The sequence below is a fragment of the Pinus tabuliformis genome, chromosome 3_2, assembly GCF_031772625.1.
Source record: "Pinus tabuliformis cultivar Carrire ecotype Pingquan chromosome 3_2, CPIR1, whole genome shotgun sequence".
NCBI lineage: Eukaryota > Viridiplantae > Streptophyta > Pinopsida > Pinales > Pinaceae > Pinus > Pinus tabuliformis.
In genome coordinates, this window is record NC_142302.1 from 908,651,337 (window position 1) to 908,673,364 (window position 22,028).

The following is a 22,028-nucleotide window of genomic DNA, read 5'->3' on the forward strand; positions in this document are numbered from 1 at the left end:
GAAATTTTTTCATAATATTTTATAAAAATATAATTTTATTTTATTTTTATAATACTTTTATAATAATATTTTTATTAAATTATTTTTATTTTTATTTTATAAAAAATTACATGATTTTAAACTCAAATACTATAATATTTTATACTATTATTTTATAAAAGCATTTTTTTCCCTTCTTAATTTGAGAATGAGCTATTTACTACAACGGGTTTAAACTTTGGATCTCTGGATTTTCTTAAAACTCACATTACTTCCATCGGAATGAAACTTACAATTTTTTTATTTAATTAAATTGTTTTTTCAAAAACTATTAATATACAATGAAAATATTATTAATATTTTTATTTTTACAAAATTAATATATTTTAGAAATGCTATTAATGATTTTTTTTTTTTTAAATATATTTTTATGTTAATGGTAAGGGATTAGTTACCTGGATGCGGGTGGTATCAATTCAATTTAATTATAGGCCGCACTTCAAAGGCAGTTGGCAGCGCAGATGGCAGATGGAATGTCTGTCGAGGACGCGTAGCAGGTGGGCAGCAGCGTTTAAAGGTATGTGAATTCATTGCGAGGCAGTCTCGATTGTGGGTTCAGCAGGCCGGAGTTAATGCAGGCATGTATGCTCGGCAGAGAATTTGCTATATTGCTATGGATCGGTTCTTCATACCTGGTTCAGTCCCTGGAGTTATTCATTGTGCGGCCGAGAGGTCTCAGAACCTCGGTCTTGTTTGTCGCATCTGGCTTTTGGCGTGGATTGGCAAACTCATTGTAGCGGCTTGCGTTCCTCAGGTAATTGATTTTCTCTGTTTCATTCTATCTACTGGTCAATTTGTGCTCTGGAGAATGCCTCGACGACGCGGTGTTCCTCGCAGAGGAAGTCACACAGGGGATAGAGGCCATCCGTCTCGCCCTGTTCCTCAAAATGTCATTCCTATTGCCTCTGCGTCTCCTTCTTCTCCGCCTCCGGAACAAGCCAGGCCCATTCCGAATAGCTCTTTCCAGACTACCAGATTCACCTTCCAAAGCCGGCTTAATAGGCCCATTTTGACTGCAAGCCTCACTATTGTTCTCGCGGAGGAAGATAGTAATCAGGTGAGCTCGGCTAATACTACCCCCTCTCAGTCTCAGGGAGATAGCGTGCTGCTTGGGGACCTGACTGGGCTGGTGTTCCAGGCAGATAACCAGCATGAAGGTGGCCATGACGCGGGGGTGCCACATCATCCTGTGGATCTGGCTCAAGATGATATTGTGCCTTGTGGCCCGACTCAGTGGGCAGGCAGTGTTTTAAATTTGGTGACCACTCCTGATGGTGGTGAACCTGTTTATGATGAAGGTGGATTTGTGACCTGGGTTGCTTCTACCAGTCAAGCGGAAGCGGAAATGCCAGACTCATCCAAGCATGCAGATTAGAATGGTTTACTCTCTGCCGGGGGGTCTAAGTAATTTTGGGTATGTGTCGTTAATTCTGAGGATAGATGTCTTTGTCTGGTCCACACTCTGGCTACGGAGAGGGGCCATTGTCATTCCAGTCTCGGTTTTCTGTTTCAGATATGGTTTTGTTAGCTGTGTCTTAATTTTTGTGGTCATTACAGGGCATGATGAACTCAGTCAGGGTAATCTCTTTAAGTATGTCAGTGCCCGAACTATAATTTTTGCAGTATGTTTTGTAAATCTGGTATCAAGCCTGAACTGTAAGGTCCATGAGTTTTTGGTAGAGGAATGGCCGCGGCCTCCTCAAAGGTTCTAACCTCTTTGTACATATTTTTATCTTTCTTAATAGAATTAGCATTTACAGAGAAAAAATAAAATGGTAAGGGATTAGTTTTAAAAAGATATATAATATTTTATTATTTTAATTGTAACGCTATTCAACTTTATATATATATATATATATATATAACTAACTTGAGTACGATTTTTTTATATATAAAAGAGATAAGGGAAAAAAAATTATTACCATAAACTAAAATAGATTTATCTTATGTTGCATTTTTTTGACATATTGTATTATCTAATCTAATTTTTAAATATTATATATATAAACATGTATATATTAGTTATTTGTTTAAATTACATTTTTTAATACATAAATGGAACACAAGGCATTTTATCTTTTTTAATGTTTGATACACCTTTGTTATATATATGTGTGTGTGTGTGTGTGTGTAAATTCTTTGTTTCAATTGTATTTTCCAATACATAAATGGATCAATGCCTTGAAAACTTCTTTGGATATTTAGATGGTGTAAACTACATGTTTTAAGCTTGCAATTCTAATAATACTTGAAAAATGACCAAAATGTAAAATAGGAGTTTTTTTTTGTTTTGTTTTGTTTTGTGTTGTGTGTGTGTGTGTGTGTGTGTGTCTGTGTCTGTGTGTGCGCGCACGCCCACTCTTTTTTAAAACCATATATGTGACATGGAAATATTTTACTCTATGTTGGCATTGAAATATTTTATTTATGAACAAGGTTGTCCATATTAAAATGTTTTTTTTATGTTATTAATATATTTTTGAGGGGGAGGTAGTAGCGAAAAGGGGTTTTATTTAGCCCCAATGGAAAATTTGTTTCTCAATTCTCTTGGGGACTTGGCCTAGCTACCAATAATCAAGTGGAGTATCTAGCTCTATTGAAATGTTTGGAAATAGCTTTTGATCAGAAATTTTCTTGATGATTAGTTTTTGGAGATTCTATGCTAATCATGTGTCAATTGTCCAAGGCTAAGAAGGTGATTTGTATTGAGTACTCTCCCTTAAATCAAAGGATCCTCACCTCCACCTCCCAATTTGAACAATTGGACTTCTTCCACATGCATAAGCACTTGAATTCGGTTGTCGATGTGTTGGCTAAAAAAGGTGCCACTTTGGACCAAGGCAGAATAGAATTGGACCACAGGCTTAAAAACTTCCCAATCCCTTATCCATGTTTGGTCTTCTAATATTCAATCAGGTCAAAGGGGGAGTGGATCTTTTCATTTCTCTCCACTCTTTAAGCATGTTTGGAATCCCTATGAGTAATCATTGCCTAACTAATTTAGACATCAGTCATTTTTGTTAATATGGGATGTGGTCGGCCCTCTTCAACATTCTCCTTTTCTTGGCTCATCTCCATAAGTGCAATGGCCTCAAGATCTTACTGCCCTTCCTTTTCTGGCAACGAGTCTGCAAGTCTCATCCCTAGTGTCTTAATGCAATTTACGAGTGGCAGATTATATTAACTGTCTTCCTCACTAAGAATCTTATCTATTTATGTTGCTCTCAATGGGATCTATTGTGGATATCATCAACCGCGATGTTTAGTTTATTGTGCAGGGAAATGGAGTGAATTTGGTCGTCCTATGATATCCCTCTAATGTTGATTCTCTATCCTGATGAGGTTTTGGATATGGATCTGATATTTTTGTTGCAGATTGGCTTGTCGAAAAGTCTCAGTTTTGGATATATATACTAAACCTCTTAGCTTCTCAGTTTATTCAAATGGCCCTAGTCATATGTCTTGAAGTGGGAAGAGTTGTCAAAAGAGTGCTAAATAGTTGGTTGGTGGGTCCTTATTTTAGGATGGTAGATAATTTGGCTTCTTAGGAGAACGTTAATGTCAGCATGGTGTCCGATATGCTTTTGGATGCAATCCAAGTGTTGTTGGTTTCTACACAAAAATTGCATGATATGGTAGAGAGACAGATGTGCTCCTTTCAACTCTTTCTAGAGGCAAAATTGTTAAGACATCATACAGATATGGAGAATTCTCTTGAAATCTTATGAAAGGAAGTCCATTTCCTTTGTGCTTGAGTGTCTACATTGGAGGTTTCTAGGAATGTCAATGTGCGGCAAGACTTGGGAGGTTCTATTGCGGAAAGGAAGAGAACCTATTGCTCAAGGGGGTTTGATGCTATTATTGAAGATCATTGTTAAGGTTCGTGGATTGAATAGTTGGGTGGTTTTTTGCTGGGTGATGCTTGATCTTACTCAATTCCCTGTTCCATCATGATATTATGTAAATTTTTCTATATTCTCGAGTCACTCTGTACAGTTTACAGTGGTCATATTTTCAACATCAAATGGCTTTACAGCCCTAGTGTAAGTAAGCATTTTGAATGGTTTGATGAAATCAAAAGTTTTGTATCAAAAAACTTATTTAAGGGTTCTAGCCCCAACGCTAACTTTTATTAATGTAAATACACTTAGTCATTCCTTTTAATACACACACACAAATTAATATTACTTAATCTTGCATATTGAAATATTGTATTCATAATCTACACCATTATTACTATTGTAATTATTATTACTTAAATGTCATGTATTAATTTTATATTAAGAATTGAATGGATTATGCAACTCTATTTTATTAATCTTATTAGAAATTAATGTATTTTTTTTCTCTTTCAACTACTTTTTTTAAGCATTGAAATGAAATATTTTAATTGAAATTAATATTGAAACACCTTAGGTAATATAGATTTTAAAAAGTGTTAGTATTGATGAATATTTTAATTGAAGTTGATATTGAAATAATTAGTTAATATAGATTTTAAAAAGAATAAAATATAAGATTTTATTTATTATGATTACTTTATGTTTTTTCAAATTTGATACAAAATTATATTATTTTACATATATATCCAAATATTTTATTCATGGCTAAGAGTGAGGGTAAAATATTTTTACCACATGTTTTTAGGTATCAACTAAAGAAGAAGAGTGAACCGATTATTGATGTTTTATAATGTTTTCAATTAAAACTAGCCAAACATGTACATTCATTTTGGTTTTTTGTTATAACCTTATTGGGAGGATATTTTATTTTTATTTTGAAAGGGATATGTGTCAAATCCAGGTTAGCAAGAAGGAATTATACATCTCCCTCATATGAGGCTATAGAATGTATCTCTTACCTCAATAACTTAGAAACAAAGTTTATTGTAAATATTAAATTTTCATATGCTTATTAATCAAATTTAAATATGAAGCATTGAAATATATTGGTTAGGGATATGAATAATTATTTTAATTTATATGATTAGATGGATCTTAATTTATAACTACTATTTATATTAAATATATATTTCACATTTCTATATTTAGAAATTTTTTTATTTTTAATGATATGTTTATTAATTATATGTTTTGAAATATCATGGTATGAATATGAATCATTATTATTTTAATGTGATATTGTCATGACCCCAAACGAAATGGAACATATGTTAGATGGTCCTACTTGTTGTTGGCTTAGAGATCTAATAGAGATCAAAGAGATAGAATAACTTAGAATGCCAAAACTATACTTCATTTGATGGAACGTGTAGTATTCATTGAAGTCTGGGCTAGGTAGCATCTGAGCAAATGTTTGATAGCCTTCTTCATTAAGTCTCATGGGCTCCAGTGATCAAACCTACGATATGCCCGAGGACAACATCGCCAGGAATATGATGTGCAAAGGTCATCAGGAATCTGAATCGGTTAGGTCCATTCACTTTTGGCATTATTTGACACCTTGAACTTGCGACATGAACATGTTTCACAACTACCAAGAGTATCATAATGTTAATCCAACCAAACTATGCCTCACAATATGTTAGTAGTTAATAGATTATATCTAAGTATTTAGCATAATATCATAAATTCTTCAACATATAACTTAAGCTTTCACATTGTCATGATCTGGGCAACACTTCTTCAAAATAACTGTGTAGTATGAAACCATGAAACTTCAATCATACACAAGATATAAGGGATGCAAACCTTATATGGAATGGATCTCTAGCCTTTAACTTTATTACAACGGTGAAATTTATAATAAATGGATAGCCCCAACCCTCTAGATCAGTTCCCTCCACATACAAGTAAAATTCCCCAAAATTGAAAACTAATTGAACTTGTCACCACATTTCCATCTGCGGCTTTAAAAGCACCAAATTTCATGTAGCAATCTGAATTGCTCGTTCATGCAGTCTAGTTATGATTTTGGTAAAGTTATGTTATACCAAGAGTGTCTTATTCATGGTAGATCCATGCTCTTAGTGTGTTATACCAAGAGCTCTACATTGATCCCTACTTAGACACCTATGATTTTACATTAGAAAGCAAGGATGGAGAAATTGATATTATTTTGTTTTATTAATAAGGTGCAACATGGATAATATATTTGCAAATGAAAGAAAAAAGTAGAAAATTAATCAAGAAGCACACCTAAAAATTGAGATTTCACATTAAATAAAATAAAAAAGAGAATACTTATAACAATATTCTTTCATGTTGATGAATTATCAAAGTTTAAATTGCACATTTTTAAACTCAAGTTTGTATAAGACTAATAAATTCCAAGTTCTAGCACAAAGGACTCATAATAATCAAACTTATAATCGAATATATATTCAATTCTATTCATTAAATTAAAATTCATATGATGAAATTTAGTAGCATACTTAGCAATTATGATTAAAAATATAAAGCAACAAGTGAAGATATTGAATTTGAAAAATAACAAAGAAAATAACATCATTGTAAAATATAGCTCAAAGATGACAATTGACGATCCTTGTTTTAATATATACCAAAATTTCACTAGAGACACAAAGGAAAATCATATAGAAAATGGTAGCCACCATATGTGGCATAATTTTCATAAAAGAATGAAGAGAATAGTTCAAATTCTATAATTTTATTTAATTTTAATACATAAAATTTGAATACAAAATCACATCCATCTCTTCCTATGTCTTCTAATCAACCCAATCTAAATTCAATTCAAATGTTCATTGATTTATGTTTTATCTCTCCAACAAAATCATTGCGCCAAAGGATCGTTCTTAGGAGAGATCACACTAGGATGGAGAAAACACTAAGGGGTGAGAAAAGGGAGAGATATGGAGGAGATCATGCTAAGGGAGAAAGAGGAAATCAATAAGAAAGTGAGTATGGTAGGGAGGAGAGCACACTAAAGTAGTTACCCATTGAAGAGAGTGCACTAAAGCATGAATGAGAGAAATGTAAGCAATTCTAACTTCATGGAGAGATGCTTCAATTCAATGAAAGTAGAAACAAGAATGGAAGAGAGAATTAAACGAAAGAAAAATTGCTAAAAACTAATGGGAGAGGAAAAATAAATGGAAGATAAATTTTCTAACACGAATGGAGAGGAAATTGCTAAATAAGAAAGGATGAGGAACTTTACAAAACAAGAATAAGAGAGAAGATGATATTGAATATCAGATGAAAAAAAGTAGAAAAGGGGAATGGAAAAGAAATTTCTAGTAAGCATAAATGAGAAAATTTCTAGACAAGAATAATGGAGTGATTGATTAAAAAGTAAGGGAGAGGGAAAAAATAAGAATATGAGAGGAATAATGAATGGAAAAGGAAATCACTAAACAAGAATTTTTTTTTTGGGGGGTGGGGGGGGTGTTGATGGGCGAGAGATGTTTGGGAAAATAAGGTGCTCCACACATAATAAATACCTTAAGTAAGATCTTACTCCACCAGTTCAAAGATCATAACACTAGTGCTTTTACATGGTTAAACCTTTTTATTAAGGAATAACTTCTATTTCTGAATCATAATTAACATCTAAATTATGTGATGAAATTGTGTTGAAGTCAAATAACCATAGAAGTCTACAAAAGAATGAGAGATGAGGAGAAATGAGAGATGTTAGGGATATGGAGATCAATTGAAAAATTCATGGGGAGATTATTGTGGAGAATGTAATGCATATATAGTTTGAACAAATCATATAATTATGTCATAACTATTATGGTTTCCTATTGTTATATACGGTGAGCATTTGTACAATAGAACTACACACGAGAATAATTTTATAATATAATTTCCCTTTCATAAGTTTCTTGATTCCTGTATCCCTTGCTTTGTATTGTTTGCATTTTCTTGTTGTAGGCTATCAAACCCAAAATTTGGTATCAAAGTATCCAAGGATTAGAAGAATAGTGTGTAGATAAGGGAAGTTCATGCATGTATGGTAATTCAATTCTTCAATTTTTGAATTAAAAACAAAAAAAAAGGGGGAATCAATATAGATGTATAAGGACTGATATTTCGGTGGTGAAAAATGCAAGAGGAAAGGGCACCATAGAGGATATGGGTGTTGACAACAAAGGAGTTATGAGAAGGATAGAATCCATAAAAAAACTTATTTTTCAATTGTCCCACAGGGGATTTGAACCAATAACATATCGCAAGGAGTGCCTTAAGAATTGACCCATTCACCATCAATCCAAAGTCTTGTGAGTAAGATGGCATCCATAATATATTATTGTTGTTCATGTATTTTCCTTATATGAATTCCAATGATGAAGTATTAGATGAGTTTGTGATGTGTCATTTTCAAATCAAAAGTAGTAAGATGTGATCGTAAGTGTGTAAATGTCATCCTTGTCTTTGTATTAAAGTTGTGAGAGTGATATAGATGTTGCTGTCCAAATGTGTGAAGGCATGCAAAACGGGGCCAACAAATAAGCCACTATTGATATTTATACTTTCAATAACCACCCTATAAAATAGCCTTAGTTCAATGGGGAAGATAACCTTCAATTGTCAATGGCCTGGATACAAAAGAACATAAGAAAATGTTCAATAACATCAAAGTTAATGGAGAGGAGATGTATTAAGCACTAATTTGTGCGATGGTAGCTAGTATAATTTGAAAAAATATAGTCAAATATCAAGTCTAGTCACAATTGTCACGATAATGAGGTCAAGTTCTTTAAAATGGTTATTGTTGTGAGAAAAAGAAAGAGCTCAGTGTGACATGATTGTGAAGGGGAAATGTTTTGAAATTTCATTGGATGATGAGAATGGGGTATGAACTGAGTAGGAACACCACTAAAACCTTTAATAGAGTCATCACTTTATGTGCCAGAATTAATTCTTTTCAATCCAAGTTGAATGCATTGTACATACTTTCAAGAACTATATCAAATTGGATAGTGTTAGCTCGAAAGACTATTTCTGCCACTTTAAATATAATGTCGCGACCAAAGTGTTCACTCCTGATAGGGCAGTTGTGCATTGTAAATGTGAAATCTCATACAAGCCTGATGTATTAATGGCTCAACATGAAGCATGAAAGAATTGGTTCAATCCTCCATATGTTAATTTAATGACTAAATAAGTTAGAAAGGTGTATCATTTATTTTGCTTGAATTGTATAAGGGAAGATAGTATGAAACAATGTAATTCTAGGACAAATTCACTTCTAAATAAGCAAAAGAGCCAAAATGTATATAGTGGTTGATTCAAAGATATTGTGGAGCCACATGCCAATTGGAAAGAGAGTCACACTTTACATTTATAGGTAGCACCCTATATTTTTACCTTTGTAACTGACATTATGATAGATCCATTATTGTTTGAGGACCTCAATTATTGATGGTGTGGTTATTGCTACTATGTGATGACGACATTTGATATTCATGATATTAATGATTAGGATAAATGTTGATGATGATTATGTTTGTGATTAATGATGTTATTATGTTGTTAGATAATATGTCATGGATAAATTAAAATGATTATTAGATAATTTATAATTCGCATATTTATAATAGTTGCATGAGTGTCATAAGGACTATGGAGGCACATGGATGCAAATTTTCTAAGGAAATATGATTTGAATCAGGAGTATAGTTATTCTATGAATATAAAATTTTATTTTAATATGTTATATAAAATAACTAATGAAACAAAACAGTGGTTGCAAACGTAGGGATTATACTTTTTAGATGACTTATATATGGCAGATGGGGCTATAAGAAGGATTATATAATTGTCTTGGAGGGTGGAAAAACATCCCTAATTCCATGTGCTAGCACTCTAACTATGGCTTGGGTTGGAAAGTACATGTCATTTTTACTCTGAAGTTGCACGATGCCATGAGGGTTAGACCACAGACTTGGTCACTCGTAAGGAACAAAGTTATCAACTAACCAAAACTTCACCAAGTTATTTTTTTTTAAAGGTCACATTTAGTGCTAATTTTTATGCTAGTTTTGAAAATTGGTGATGCAGCATCACCCTTTTATGGGGGTGTTAAAATTCAAATATTTTTCAAACATGGCATTAAAAAAGAAAATATCATGACTACAAAAACATGAAAAAATAGCCCTAAATGCAAAAGTGTTGATGCAGCATCATCCTTTTTTTAGGGTTAATACTCCAACATTTTTCAACCATGGAATTAAAGTCCAAATATCATGACCATAAAAAGAAACCTTAAAAATCAACACCCAAATCAAATAGTGGTTCTATCAAGAACCATTTATTTTTTAAGGTTAAAAATTATAGCTCATTAAAAATATTAGCCTAAGACGACTTGAACCGCCTTTTAATGGGGCATTGAAGTTGCAACATTTTTATAACAATGGTCTATAAAATCATTGCTAGTGTAAACAACATCATAAAAAACACAAGTTTTAATAAAAAGGAAACATAACACAAATTGTTTAATAAAAACCAAAAATTTTAATTTCTTTAAAGAAAAATGAAATTAAATATTTAAAAAATGCAAGTTATAAAAATAAAATAAGTAAATAAATAAAAATTATTAATTTGTAATTTACAAAAAAAACCTAATGTACATTTAAAAAATTAAAATTTAAAATGATTAAAAAACAAATTTTTAAAGCAAATTTTAAAAATCACAAAAAACCTAAAAATTTAAAAACAAAACCTAAAAATAACATTTATATTCCACATATTGCAATTTTATATCCCTAGAATTTAACCCCATGAACTTTATAATTGTAATTAATTATGTTATTAATCCCTGTATGGGCATGTAAATGTAAATGTACAAAAGACCTTAAATAATTGTAATTTCAGTTGATAAAGTAGTGAAGCCTTGATACGATACAAACCATGTGAAGTCATGAGGAGGAGAGAAGCCAACAAAAGGGAAATTTGAGGATTAATATTTTCCAATGGATTGTTGGTTGAACCAAATGTATATAAAGATCAAGATTTTTAACATTTCCCCAAGAAAATACCTAATGGGAAGGTACACCAATAATTGCCAGTAGTTATGAGAGGAATGGGTAATAGTACCATAATGCTCAAGGGTATAGGCAGCATACAGCTGACTGGTATGGAAAAACCTAACAAGAAGTCGTCAACGGAAGAAACCCGAGGAAGATGACCCATGAAGGACAAGGAAAGATAGAGAAGATAGTGGCACGAAGTATAGAATAAAAATGAGAGACAAGAGGAGGGATCTCGTGTGAAGGAGAAGGTAACCCCAAGGATGATTGGGTTCATTTGATTTCACCAAGCAAGGTTAAGGGTTGAGTCTTAGCCAAAACTAAAGGGTTGAATGGATTGAAGAGGCTTGTTTATGTTATGCATGAAGACATTGAAAGGAAGCGTCAAGGGGCTCTTAACTAAGAGAAGGACTCATTTCATGTTGTGCCGGCCTATAATGGCCACCTGCTAAGAAAATTGTTGAAGTCAATGCACCTAAGCATTCAAGAGAGGTTAAGAGGAACTCTTGGTTGAGTGAAGGGCTCTCCATGTGATATACAAGTTCCATTATAATCACATTGGGAATGAGATTAGGCTCTGTATTTATAGGCTAAATGACTCCATACTAACCTTTGAGTGGATGAAGGAGAGTGGCCTTCATCCTTACACCGCCAGTAACTTGGGAGATGTTTCCATAGGGTGTTTGTTGTGTAGAGCAGTTGAGAAACCACCCATGGTAACTAGGAAAAACTATGTGTTTGGTGTAATATTAAGGGAACCGATGAGAGAACTTGATGAAGGATAGTGGCATTCATGAATCCACCTTGTATTACTACGTAGAACTTCCCTTTATATGGCTTCTTGTTCTAGCTCAAGGGTAAACAACTAAAAGAAATATTTCATTGTAGTTGAGCCTATGGTCGGGTGGAACATGGCTCACCCTTCGTCTATGGTAGAGAATATGTTATATTGATTAGATAAGTACCCTTGTGGACTCCTTCTCTATAATGTAAACCATGCTATTGAGAAATAAAAAATAATTGTTGAAATGTGTTGTGTTTATGTGCTTGTCTGCTTAGTGTGAATATGGTTTATATGATGTCTATTTATAATGTGAAGTAGTAGATAAGGTTGATATGGATGTATAATGCTCTTGCACTCCATAATCAATCTTTAATGTATTGTTGTGTCATACCTTTCATGTTATGTATAGGAAGTAAATGACACTTTATACATGGGATTGAAGAACTTTTAGTCCTAGTCATGGCCAATGTCCTTGGCCTACTATTAGGAAGTCTAGAGAAGGTGAGCTAGATTAATTAGAGGGTCTCGTTGTAACACCCTCCTCCAACATCTACCCAAGTAACCGCCCAACTAGGGTAAACATGTGACGAGAGGCCACTATGATATGATTCAACCTCCTAAGTTACATTAAGGAAGTGGAACCGATGGAAACACACCATACAAACCTTCAACATCAGCATTAGAACCCTTAGGAACCATCCCAACCTTTCTGCCAACTAGCCCCTGGGTCCCATTGAGATTTTGGACCACTTGACCCCTGGACGCTCCCATGTTATAGGCATTCCAGCATCCAAGAGGCTCTGGACGCTCTCATGACAAGGCATGCCAGCATCCATGGACTATTTTTCTCAGTGTTGTGCCAGCATCCCTGGGATTTGAGCCACTTTTTTCAGGCCCAGAGCCCAGGTCACTTCCCATAATTGAATGACACCTTCATAATAGTAAGATAACAGGGAAATGACAGTACAAATACAATTTCTTGAACAAGACCTTGATTGGACCCATACTAGCCATGATAGTAATTTCATTAAACATATTGCGAATATGTAATCTATAGGTGTAAATAACATATCTAAGCATAGGGGTCTAATACTTAGCTGATAATTGCTAAGAGGCATTGATGCCTCAACACATTAACTGTAATTTCATCCATTAGGTCATAGATACATTGTTCATTCATTTACAAGTAAAAGCATGACGATAGCCATACATAGCTACTATCATAAATCATATACATAACTAGCATAAGTGCAACAAAAATACCAAGGAAATCACATCCATGTAATCCACACATAAACCAGTATAATACTCATAGAAATACACGAAGAAATAACCTCATATTGATGATGGAAAATCCAAACTTGAGATGGGACTTCCACGCTCCACGCGACCATAGAATGGTTCAGCCGAATCTCTCTTCAACCATTCACCCTCGTGCCATATTCCAAGCATGAATGTGGGATCTCATAGAACACATCAATCCAAAACCATCCATGGCTTCTAGAGGCCATCCACCTCAACCCATCAACAGTGATTCCACCTCACGGCCGGACATCACAAAACCATCATCAGATTGGTCTCTATCCAAGCTTCGAGGGCTCTAGAGCCTTTGTTCCAATCAAGGCTTCCAAGACTAGTAACTCAACCCACAACTGTCATCGAGGTTCTAGAACGTTTTTCCAACCAAGGATTCCAGGACTAGTAACTCAACCCACCAAGGGCTTCCAGAGCGTTTTTCCAACCAAGGCTTTCAGGACTAGTAACTCAACCCAAGTTGTTACAAGGCTTCCAGAGTGTTTGTCCAACCAGGATTTCCAGGAACTAATAACTCAACCCAAGCTAAAGGAAACATGAGATCCAACCAGAACAAAACAAGAAAATAAACCCGCAATCTCCATGGCTATACAAGAAATCGCAAGGCTAGGTAATCCACTGTCAATCCAAACAATCCTCCATGTCAGTGACAGATCATGACCAATAATCACATGCATATGCCATGCATGCCAAAACTAATGAGGATAACATACACACAACTCGATACCTGCAAGCCAAATCCATTATGGTTGTTGATCCTGATGTCCTATTGTGCTTTCCTACTCTTCATTTTCCTTCTTGATCCAAAAATCCAAGTATGCCACACTCTCCAAGAGTGCTCCAAGAAAACTCTAAGTGTCCAAGAGTATGAGAGAGCACCAAAACTGAACTGACAAAAGTCTGTGTACTAATCTTCAGAAGCCTTTTTATGAATGAGGCATCTATTTTCTTCATTTTCCATTATTTCCTTCATTTTCCTCCTCACATGCAACCTGTGAGCTTTCACCTCCCTTTTCTCCTAATTTCCATTATTTTCATAAATAAATGTGCAAAAAATGCCATTTTTCCTTTCCAAAGCCTTAGCCATTGCCTTTTCCAATTTATTTAGCCATTAGTAACCAAATGAACACCCACACTAGTATGTCTTTCCCAACATTCAGCTTGGAATAAGTGTCCCATCATCCCTGGTTATTATTTTGCCTTTATTTTATTACATGGAATTTTCACTAGGGCTGTTACAGAACCCTCCCCCTTGGGGAACACCATCCTCAGTGTTCAACAACACCTATAACCACAAAACTATTGTAAGCAAAACATATTGTCGATGGTGCTTTATAACTTAGCTCGATGCAGTATTTACAATGATCACCATGCTGAGGAAAAAACCAACATGAAAACATAACAAACATAACATCATGATGACATGACACCCATACCGCTTAATGGAGCTTTATAACGTATCTCATGGTGGTATTTACATCCATATACATATGTACATATAGCAAACATCAACAAAACATGTACCAAAACATATACCAAAACACCATACCAAAATTGTGTTGCTTCAACTAACAAATAAAGAAGGATACATAGTTCGCATCTGGTTCGCCATCCCCTGTGTAGCTTCATCGGACCCAAAGTGCTTCCATTGTACCTTAACTTTCTCAATTTCTCGGTTTTGGAGCATGAGAACCTTTTTCTACAATATACATTGAGGCTTCGACTGGATTTCTCCATCTGGTTCCACCTGCAATATAGAATAGTCAATCACATGATCAGCATCTTTAACATACTTCTTAAGCAATGACACATGGAAAACATCACGGGCTTTCATTGTCGGGGGTAGTTCCTGTCGATAGGCTACTAGCTCAATCCTCTCAAAAATACTAAAGGGTCCACAAAACAATGGTGCCATCTTGGCACATGATCCAATCCGTAAGGAGCTCTTCTTCAATTTGATGTGCAAGTACACTTGTTCCCCAACCTAGAACTCCTTGAATAACCTGTTCTGATCTGCATAACTCTTCTGCCTATCTTATGTTGCCTTTATAATCTTCTTTATTACCTAAATTTCTTGTTCCATTTCCTCCAACATGTTCGGTCCAATCAACACCTTGTTAACTAGATCACTCCAACTGATAGGAGTATTACAACTCCACCCATACAATGCCTCAAACGGACTCATCTTTAAATATTCTTGATACCCATTGTTGTAAGAAAAATCTACCAGTGGAAGATATTCTTCCCACTTTCATTGTCGATGCATTACATACATCCTCAACATGTCCCCCAATATCCTGTTGACCCTCTCTGTCTATCCATATTTTTATGGATAATAAGTTGTACTGAAGGCCAAGTTTGTGCCCAAACCTACAAACAACTCCTTCCAAAACTTGGAAGTGAACTTTTCATCCTTGTCTGACAAGACCCTCTTTGGAACACCATACAATCTGACCACATCTCTAATGAATACATGTACTACATATCTAGCTAAGAATGTAGACTTTACTGGAATGAAGTGTGCAACCTTTGTCAACCTGTCCACAATAACCATGACGGAATCATGTTGTCTCACTTTCCTCGACAAACCTATGATGAAGTCCATGGAAATGACTTCCCATTTCCATTCTAGAATCTCAATCAGATGTAGCAGTCCACCTGGATGTTTACACTCTGCCTTCACTTACTGTCAATAAAAACACCTAGCCACAAACTCTATTACATCCTTCTTCAAATTCGGCCAATAATAAAAAATATTCACTATGGTCAATGTCTTATGATAGCCTAGGTGACTCGAAAATGGTTCTCGTGAAACTTCCTCAAGATCACCTTCTTGAGCTCACTGTTATATGGCACATATATCTTGTCTTTAAATCGAACCAATCCATCTCCTGTAAGGCCATAGTCCAAATCCTGTGCACCTACACCTGTACCTGTACCCATACCACTACATGTACCTATACTTGTACTACTACATTTACATGTACCTATACTACCACATGTACTTGTGCTCTGCTGCAACTTGTGCATAATCTCCATATACTTGACATCTTGCTAACCTGCCTACAAGATCATATCCTATAAGTTTGTCCCATAAGATCTCATAGCTGTTAAGTGATTGATCTATACTCGCCTGCTAAGAGCACCTACCATCCTATTCTCTTTACCTTTGATATATCTGATGTCAAAATCGAACACACTGATTGTAGCCAACCACCGAGCCTGCCTTCCATTCAGATTTGATTGATCAAATAGATACTGTAACCCACTGTGATCACTTATCAACACAAATCTCCTACCCAGAAGGTAGTGTCTCCACATCTTTAATGCATGTAAGATCACTGCCAACTCAAAATCATGTGTGGCGTAGTTCTGCTTGTGCCCATTCATTTTTCGCGACTCATAGAAAACCACTTGTCCATCCTAAATAAGGACTCCACCAAGTCCTTTCTTGCAATCAATTGTGCATACTACAAACTCTTTGTCCAGATCTGCAATCTTTAACACTGGTGCATGTGTCATCAACTACTTAAGATACCCAAAACTAGCGTCACACTCCTTTATCCATTCAAACTTCTTACCTTTTCTCTGCAATGATGTATTATAATAAGTGATATGTGAGAAGTTCCTGATGAACCTCCTATAATAACCTACCAATCCCACGAAGGACCTCACCTCATCTACATCCCTGGGAGCTACCCACTCCATGATGGCCCTTATCTTTTCTAGATCTACTGTAATGCCCTCCTTGGAGACAACATGTCCCAAGTAATGTACCTCGGTCTGAAAGAAATTGCACTTGTTGAGCTTAACATACAACTGATGCTCTCTCAACAACCTCAACATTGTTTCTAAATGCTCGGCATGCTCTTCCTCATTTTTTGAATATACCAATATGTCATCAATGAACAAAATAACAAAATTATCCAAATATAGACACAACACACTATTCATCAAGCATATAAATGTAGTTGGAGCATTAGTCAAACTGAATTGAACTACAACAAACTCCTAATGTGTAGAATTTCCCACTGTAGATCACCTGATAATGCAATATACTAAAGCAAAATACTTGATCTACTTCTACAAACAAACTTGCTAAAGCTTAATAGATTTTGAGCAAGATCAAATAGAACACATATAACAGAGAATGAGAAATCAATCACACATGAACACAGAAGAATACTTTGGGGAAAGCCTTAGCTAAAAACATCGATCTATGTATTATCATACAAGTGGAAATATGTCCGGATTACACAAAAAGTTAGCTCACAAGCTATCTAGCTCTCAGTACAATCTGTTAGGGTCCCACCCTAACCCCCATATTTATGTAGTAGGATTGAGTCATAGTTATAGTTAAGTAAAGAGTCAATAAAGCCCATATTAATAATTGTAAGTGGTTAACCCGCAATTAATGACGGGACCACAGTTAGTTGCAAATGGGCCATGGTGTTAGATAGATGGTATTAAAAAGAACCATGGTATTGATCCATGGTATTGCATGTATGAGTTATATATAAAGGATAGAGACCCTTGCGAGGAGCATCGTGTCTTATTTCGTAATCGAGCTCTGCTCTATTGGAGGTTGCCCCCTCGAAGAGGCAAGTGAACATTGCTTTTTGAATAATAAAATACTTGCTCTTGTTTCTCACTATTCTATGTTCTGGGTATATTTCTTCGCATATTTGGTATTCTGGTAATCGTCTTGCAGGTTAAGAGCATAACAAGTGGTATCAGAGCACTTTCCAGGGTAGGTGGGATCTCCATTTCTTAGCAAATTTTTTTTTGGCTAGAGACGTGTTCCAGCGTCTTTAAACCACGGGATCTGTCGTTGAGCGCATAAACCTGCGGATTTGGGGAGGCATGCACGCAGGAAATACAAGAGGTGGTCACGCTTGTTGGACTCCCTTGTAACCCCTGTGGGTACCCCTTCGAGTAGTAGCGCATTAGACAGAACCGTGCACGGACTGTCTTCCAAGTACCCTCTGGGTATATCGGAAGCCCCCTAGCTCCTTTGAAACCTCGCCATAGATAAACCGTCGGCCGTCTTGCTGCTACAGTACACCGAGAATAGCACTCAGAGAGATTACTCACCCGTACGATAGGGTAGTCGGGTTGTACGACTAAGGGTATGGTTGATCCTCCTTAGTTAGAGCCCTGAAACATTGGGTCGAGTACTACTGTCAGACCCTTATGTATATTGCGATCTGTAGCACCTGACACTCCTCGAGACCATAGTTCCCTTTTCTATCTTGGGATCACGCATAAATCTATGCCAGATTAGATCTCACAAGAGCAGCAAACATCAGTCCCACAGTTCCGAGTTAGCAGACCAGCCTTTCCGATCTATTAGATCCATCAAATCCGTAGCAGCAACCTGTCCGCCGATTAGAGCTATCCGATCAGCCATTCAGATCTCTCAGATCCACCATATCTGAGTAGTTGTGTGGGGTTCCTATACTGGGGCGCTTATTGGTGATCTAGCCCATAAGAATCAGGACGATGAGCTGAGCAAGGTGGTACCATTCAATTGTTAGTGAAAAAATTTCGGGTAGTCCCAAATTTCAAGTACATCAGGTTGGTGCATGGTAGCAACTAGAGCTCAAGCTATGGCCAATGAGAAGATCGACAAACTTGAACAATCCTTGCAAGCCATCCAAGCTCAGCTTGAAAAACTAACTGACACACTCTCTAAGGGCAAGGAGGAAGCCCGTGAAGAGGCGTATATTGGCAATGGACACAGTGAGGGTGAGTCTAGCCACTCTCTTCACCTCTGGGGCACCCACCAACAATCCCGTCCGCAACCTCCCAAGCTGGATATGCATAAATTTGATGGTTCTCACCCGGCCGCATGGGTAGCACAAATGGAGCAGTATTTCAATCTGAATAACATATTAGATAATGAGACTCAGCTTATGGTGGGGATCATGTACTTGGACAATGAAAGATGGCAATGGTGGGAATGGCATCAATGTTGCAATGGAAGTTTTTTTACTTGGGCCACCTTCAAAAAAGCTCTTACAGAGCGCTTTGACCAGGAATCTGCTTTTTTGGGTTGTCTCACTAAGCTTCGACAGACTGGCACAGTGGATGAATATGTTACAGCCTTTGAAGCCTTAGCTTTCCACACTAGGGATATCCTAGATGCGTTATACACAGAATGTTTTATCAGCAGTCTTAAAGAGGCCATACAAGCCCACGTCCGACTACACCACCCTCCCACATGGTCGGAGGCTTGCAAGGTAGCTCATAACACGGAACGTGTGTTAGCAGCCCAGTCCATTCACCCAAATTTCACTGCCAAGGGTCGCCCCCCACAGGCTCACAGCACGACTCAAACACTTAAGGTTCAAAAGGTGTCACCTGCAGAAATGGCTGAAAGAAGAAAGTAGGGATTATATTACTACTGTGATGAAAAATACTCCCCAGGTCATAAATGCAAGGAGCCCAAATTTTTTCAAATTGATGCCACTGATTACAGCTCATCGGAGGAAGCCCCACCACTTAAGGAACTGGAGGAGGTAGAAGAGGACAACCAGAAGGACAATGTCCCTGACGAACCAGTTATTTCGTTGCATGCTTTGGTAGGGATTTCTTCACCTCAAACTCTCAAAATCAGAGGTTTCATTAAACGTCGCCCAGTAGTAGTCTTGATTGATAGTGGAAGTACACATAATTTCATCCATCAAAAAGTCGCGGAAGCAGTGCATTGTTTTGTACGAGCAATTTCTAACTTCCAAGTCCAAATTGCAGATGGGGGAACAATGAAATGTGAAGGCCGCTGTGAAAATGTCAAACTTCAAATCGGGGATTATCAGTTGAAGACCCACATGTTTGCCATACACATGGGAGGGTGTGACATTGTCCTCGGTGCTGAATGGCTTTGCACTCTTGGGCCAATCACAATGGATTTCCAGGAGTTATATATGAGCTTTAAGCATAACAACTCCACACATACCCTCCGTGGACTCCAGGCAGGAGCTCCCTCTATCATCAGCTCACATAGGATGGAAAAATTGCTAAAAAAGGGCCATCATGGAGTTATAGCTCAATTTAATGCCATCTAGGCCGTCGAACCCAATTCTCTGCCGATTCATCTTGAGATGCAACAGATTTTAAATAACCATCTGCTAGTCTTTGACAAGCCTCATGAGCTTCCACCCTCGAGAGGGGAACATGATCATAGCATCACCTTGGTTCCAGGGGCCCAACCACCAAATGTGTTCCCATACAGATATCCGTTCACCCAAAAGAATGAAATAGAAAAAATAATCAAGGAACTTTTGGAAGCAGGTGTCATTCGTCCCAGCATTAGTCCTTATTCATCACCAGTGGTCGTGGTGCTCAAGAAAGATGGGGAATGGCAGATGTGTCCAGACTTCAGGGCCCTCAATAGTTGATAGTCAAAGATAAATTTCCCATCCCAGTTGTTGATGATTTGCTGGATGAACTCAATGGGGCTCAATTCTTCACTAAGCTGGATCTTCGCTCAGGCTACCACCAAATTCGCATGAAGGAAGTCAACATTCCAAAGGCTGCTTTCAGAACTCATGAAGGCCATTATGAGTTCCTGGTCATGCCATTTGGTCTTTGTAATGCCCCATCTACTTTTCAGAGCCTTATGAACCACCTTCTCAAACCATATCTCAGGAAATTTGTCCTTGTCTTCTTCGATGACATCCTCATCTATAGTTGCACTTGGGCTGCACATCTTCAGCATGTAGATCTGCTCTTGCAACTGCTCCACAAGCATAAATTATTTGTTAAGATGTCCAAATTTTCTTTTGGCATGGAAGAAGTTGAGTATTTGGGTCACATTGTGGGGCGTGAAGGTGTCAAGGTGGACCCCAAAATTATCCAGGCAATGCAGGATTGGCCTCAACCTAAGACCTTGAAGAGCCTGAGAGGATTTTTGGGTCTCACAGGCTATTATTGAAAATTTGTCCGCAATTATGGTCGCATTGCGAAGCCCCTCACTCAACTTCTCAAGAAAAATTCATTCTTCTGGAATGATGATGCACAACAGGCATTTACAGCTCTAAAAAATGCCATGTGTTCCACTCCAGTCTTAGCACTACCTGATTTCACCAAATATTTTATCATTGAATGTGATGCTTCGGATACCGGTATTGGGGCGGTCTTAATGCAGGAAGGTCGACCCTTGGCCTTCACAAGCCAACAAATAAGTGGGAAGAATCTGGGATAATATACCTATGAGAAGGAAATGATGGCCATCTTACATGCAGTAGATACCTGGCGACCTTACTTACTGGGGCGACGTTTCCAAATCCGCACAGACCATCACAGTCTTAAATATTTTTTGGAGCAATGCCTATCCTCCCCACAACAAAATAAATGGCTCGCCAAAATGCTGGGATATGATTATGAGATCATTTACAAGAAAGGGCGCGAAAATAGTGTAACAGATGCATTATCTCGCCAATTTGAGGAGGAAAGTACCTTGCTCGCAATTTCCCTTCCCATTCCAGAATGGATTGAAGAGGCTCGCAGGGAATGGTTTTCACATCCCTGGCTCTCCCAACTCATTACTCAATTGCAGGCGGATCCAAATTCCACCAAGGGCTACTCGTGGCAGGATGAGATTCTTCGCTACAAGGACAGAGTCGTAATATCACCAACATCCACCCTCAAAAGCCGCATTTTGGCAGAATTGCACTCATCCCCCATTGCAGGACATTCAGGCTTTCAGAAGACATATGCTCGCACTAGAAGATCATTTTTTTGGATAGGCATGAAAAAGGACATCCTTACTTTTGTAGCGGAATGCGATGTCTGTCAACGCCACAAAGGGGAGACAGTCAAAGCACCAGGCACATTACAACCGTTGCCCATCCCGACATCTATATGGACGGAGGTTTCTATGGATTTCATTACAGGTCTTCCAAAGTCAGGAAACAAGTCAGTCATCAT

The 22,028-nt window shown here is 36.9% G+C and overlaps 1 protein-coding gene across 1 annotated transcript in view; it reads left to right on the forward strand.

Moving 5' to 3' along the window:
* Window positions 1–22,028, forward strand: part of LOC149183568 (uncharacterized) — a 99,574-nt gene that overhangs the window by 2,814 nt on the left and 74,732 nt on the right. The window lies entirely within an intron of this gene.